Genomic DNA, 4,728 nt, shown 5'->3' on the forward strand with positions numbered 1-4,728 from the left:
TTTAATTACTTTTTTCCCCTAACGTTTACTGACACCGGTCATATTCAACAGGTGTTGAGCGATCGTAAATAAATGTTTCTGCGCTCTGGTACACTCAGACGAAAGTGCTCAGAAATCAGTGTAGATAGTAGGCTGGACACATGAAATTTTTAGCAACGTTCTTTTCTGATAAAAACTAGTTCATTGCATCCGCCGTGAAGCCCAGTTTCATAATATGACCATGTTTCCCAGCTGCTTGTTGTCGTTTTGAAGTAATCATGAAAAAACAAGCCTTATTTTAGTGCACTTTTCACCATGTCAGCTCCTATTAGTTCTATTGAGCACCGTGGCACCAACTCGCCTTCCGAACGTTCTATTCCCTGCTTATTGTTCAACGTCACAATGTCGCTTCACTATTGTTGGCAATGAGACCTGCTCACGTTTTTTTATATTTAAAATGTAAACAACAAATTGTAAACAACAAAAATAATATTGGAACTCTGCGGTCTTCCCATTGTTTCCTATGGGGGAATAATAGGCATGTCTGTCTGTCTGTCTATTTCACCAAATATCTCGCAATGTGTACAGTATATTTAGATTTTTTTCAAGTCAGGTGTAATCGGTGTGAAATGGCTAGCTAGTTAGGGAGAGAAGCAAAACTGTTAAACAGGCACCATTTTAATCAGGAGAATCTCCTCTTTGTAATTATGTAAGTCTGGGCAGCGAGGTCATTTGTCATCGATCGCTAGACCAGAAATAGAAGTTTTTATTTTTTCCCTACTTTTCATTCCGCAGACATAAGCACAGTTGACACCATTGAGGTGCGGATGTTTACTCTCTACACAATATTTTTTTTCTCCAGTTTCACCCAATGAACAGATTGTAGTGGTAAAATTAAAAGGGATACATTTTTTATGGAATTCTAAGCATCACTCCAGTCAAAACCGGCTCTGCAAACTTTTTATCAATTTGCTATGGGCTCGCGCTAGTGTTCCAGTTTAGGCAATGTTCTCAAGCCATTTTTCAGCTTTAGGTGAAATTTGACTCATTCTATTGTCCAGCCTATAGATAGCCAGAGCGAATTTACGAAAGCACCCGAATGTCATTTGAGAAAGCACAACGACTATACCATTTAGCTAAGCTAAGAATGACGAGAATAATCAAGTCAATAAACGTTGGGTAGTTAGATAGCCTATAGTTAATATACTGGAAAGTTTGATGTATAACTACTAACTAGCTAACATACCGGTACATACTGCTGTAAGGATATGCTATATGGTTCATAAGGACAGCATAGCTAACAAATTGTCAGCCAACATAACGTGTAAGGTAACTTATTTGAAAAGTCATTACTTTATTACATTGAGTAGCAAGCTACCCCTTGGTCATTAGGGCAAATCTGGTCTGTGATAGGAGGCAGGGTTTTCACACCTAGCATGGCTATTAGACTATTCTTCAATAAATGTTGAATAGTCTATTGTTCAGCTATTAGCCCTCCTCATCATTCTGCTCCTGAGTGGCTCGCTTGTGGGCGTGCTGGAAGGGTGTGGCAGCATCTTCCGTTGTGCGTCAAGAATTCTGCATTACAGTAGCACGTTTGTGTGAAGGTGTGGTTATTCACAGGCAAATAGCAATACGATATGGGGGTACATTTGTGTCTTTTTGTCGAGAGGAAAACCTTTTAATTGTCAATAAAAAATAATTGTTCTGATAGCAACTTTTTTCCGACACAAAGGAAGTCAAACCGGACACCTACGAAGATGGCATCTCAGGTAAGCAGCACTGGGCTCTATTTACGTATCCTAAAAATGACATCTGCTGCTTTAGATTGAACGGTCATATCTCAGTTATTGTTTTCTTTACTTTCAGAAAGCGAGCTGACCAAGGGGTCGAAAATGTAGATATTGCCAGTTGTTCACTGTCCGAGGAACAGGCCATGGAAGCTTTATTCCATAACCAGTGTTCTGTGTTATTTTTCTCCATCTATGCCTGTCTTGTTTTACATGGAACCTGTCTCACATGCATTCATTAAAAACCCTTAAGATGTCAGCTGCTAATTTTCAGATTTACACCACATAAACACAGCCATTTTCACTGAACTATCTGTTGCTGCCAAGTCATGATTTCCCTGGGGGTTAGCCTTGCAATAACCAAGTGGTGAGACACATAGCCCTCTATATTTAAGTGTTTCAGGTACACTCCGATAGGTGTCTGCATCACATACAGTATCTTCTGTTGACATTATCTTCTATTGTTTGTCCTCATGTGTCTGTTTTTCAGCATAAAGTACTCTGTAGCCACTTATTGTGGACACCAGGTGAGACCACACTCACAAAATAACAGTCTCTCTTCTCCACTTCATCCCTCTCCCCCTTCTCCCTAAATCCTCTAGGTTATATCAGCTGTTTTGGTGAACCACTCCCGCATCTGAACTGGCTGACACAGAGGGCACAGCATGATCATAGGTGAGATGTCACTTGGTCGGGTCAACAGGAAGTATTATTAAAGAGATGCTTTACATTGAAATACAGACAGAGATGTAGTAGTCCCAGAGTTAATGATCCAAGGTCAGTTTTGCATCCTGATTTAAGACGACTGACTGTGTTAGAATAAAAAACCAAGGCTTAATCATGCTCTCTCATCTGCAGGTATGTTTTGATGTGAAAGAGGAAGCCAGACCCGTCATCACCACTTCACCCGCTCTTAAGATAACCTTCGGGCCAACTGGGGGCCCAAGGCTGGTTAGGAGACACCGCAATTGTGATTAACTGAGAGAATATTAGGGTAGCACTGTAATTCATGAATTAAATGCTCTCTATCCCTGTTATTACCTCTTTCCCTTTCTGTCTTCTACACCTCTCTCCCCACCTCGTCTTTCTTCCTCGTTTTATAAATCTTTTTAGGACTAGGCCCCTTTTTTCTCCATTTCCGCCTGAGTGACGTGCCCAAAGTAAACTGCCTGTTGCTGAGGCCCTGAAGCCAGGATTTGCATATAATTGGTACCATTGGAAAGAAAACACTTTGAAGTGTGTAGAAATGTTAAAATAATGTAGGAGAATATAACACAATAGATATGGTAGGAGTAAATCCAAAGAAAAACCAACCAGCATTTTTTTTGAGAAATGCAAGAGAAAGGTCATATTGTAAATTAGCTCCCTGTATGCAATTCCTATGGCTTCCACAGTGTGTCCACAGGCTATGTTCAAGGTTTCAGGTTTGTAACTTGAATAAGAAATATCAGTTTTAGTAGAAGGACACAGTCTTGAAAATCTGTGTTTGTGCGCGCAATGAAGAAATTACACACCTGCTAAAATCGGTTTCCTGTTGAACATACTTCTTTTTGAAATAGATATTATCATTTGATTACATTTTAGGGTATCTGGGGAGTATATAGAAATGTATTTCGACTTGTTGAAACAAAGTTTAGGGGTAGATTTTCAGATTCCTTTCTCTGCAAATTGAACAAGTGGATTACTCAAATCAATGGCGCCAACTAAGACATTTTGGGATATAAAGAAGGATTTTCTCTAACAAAACAACACTACATGTTATAGCTGGGATGACAAATCAGAGGAAGATTTTCAAAAAGTAAGTGAATATTTAATCATTATATGTGAATGTATGAAACCTGTGCCGGTGGAAAAATATTTTGATGTGGGGCGCCGTCCTTAAACAATCGCATGGCATGTTTTTGCTGTAATAACTTCTGTAAATTGGAAAGTTAGATTAACAAGAGTTCAAGCTTTCAGCCGATGTAAGACACTTATATGTACCTAAATATTTAAAATCCATAATATTTATTAGAATTTATTTGAATGGCGCACCTTCCAGTTTCACCAGAATTTGTAATGCATACCATATGTGCATTGAAGTACAAATTCAACATGTATTATTAATATTACAATTATCATATATTACAATTATTATGTATTTATAACACCTGGATAATTAACTTATTTCAATAAAGCGTTTCACATTCTCCACTGTTTGAAATTAAGTATCTCATTGAAATACTATCCTGTATTTCAAATTCATTCTCTTAACACTAACTAGCTGGCTAATGTTAGCTAGTCAGATAACTTGCTAAATAGCGATTTTCGTAAATTAACTTAATGACAAAAAAATATGCACAAACGTTTGCCTGTACATTAACATATTCCTCTCAATTGTACCTTTTTTGCTTGACTCATTATGACGTTATAACAACTTACATCTGGTTCCACCATGTTTTGTCAGCCATATTTGTTGAAGAATGCCACAAAGGCAAGGGTGGCTCACTTCAAATTCATCATTGGAACCACTCGATATGATTTGTCACATAAAAACCTTGGGACCCAAATGCATAATGAGTGCTCTAACTCCACCTTGCAGTGGTCTGGAGCAATGGAGCCGTGACGCTGGTTACCTCTAAGTCCCGCAGTGTAAGCTCGCAATTTTTAAAAGGAGGAACCACTTTAATAAGTAACCCAAAAAATTCCCAGGACATAAAAATGTCTGATATGGGCAGAAAGTTTAAATTCTTGTTAATATAACTGCACTGTCCAATTTACAGTAGCTATTGCATTGAAATAATACCATGCTATTGTTTGAGGAGAGTTTACAATTATGAACTGCACAATTAGGTACATTTGGGCAGTCTTGATACAACATTTTGAACAGATACAGTGCCTTGCGAAAGTATTCGGCCCCCTTGAATTTTGCGACCTTTTGCCACATTTCAGGCTTCAAACATAAAGATATAAACTGTCT

This window comes from Oncorhynchus mykiss, chromosome 15 (assembly GCF_057628025.1).
Source record: "Oncorhynchus mykiss isolate SJ-2025 chromosome 15, ASM5762802v1, whole genome shotgun sequence".
NCBI lineage: Eukaryota > Metazoa > Chordata > Actinopteri > Salmoniformes > Salmonidae > Oncorhynchus > Oncorhynchus mykiss.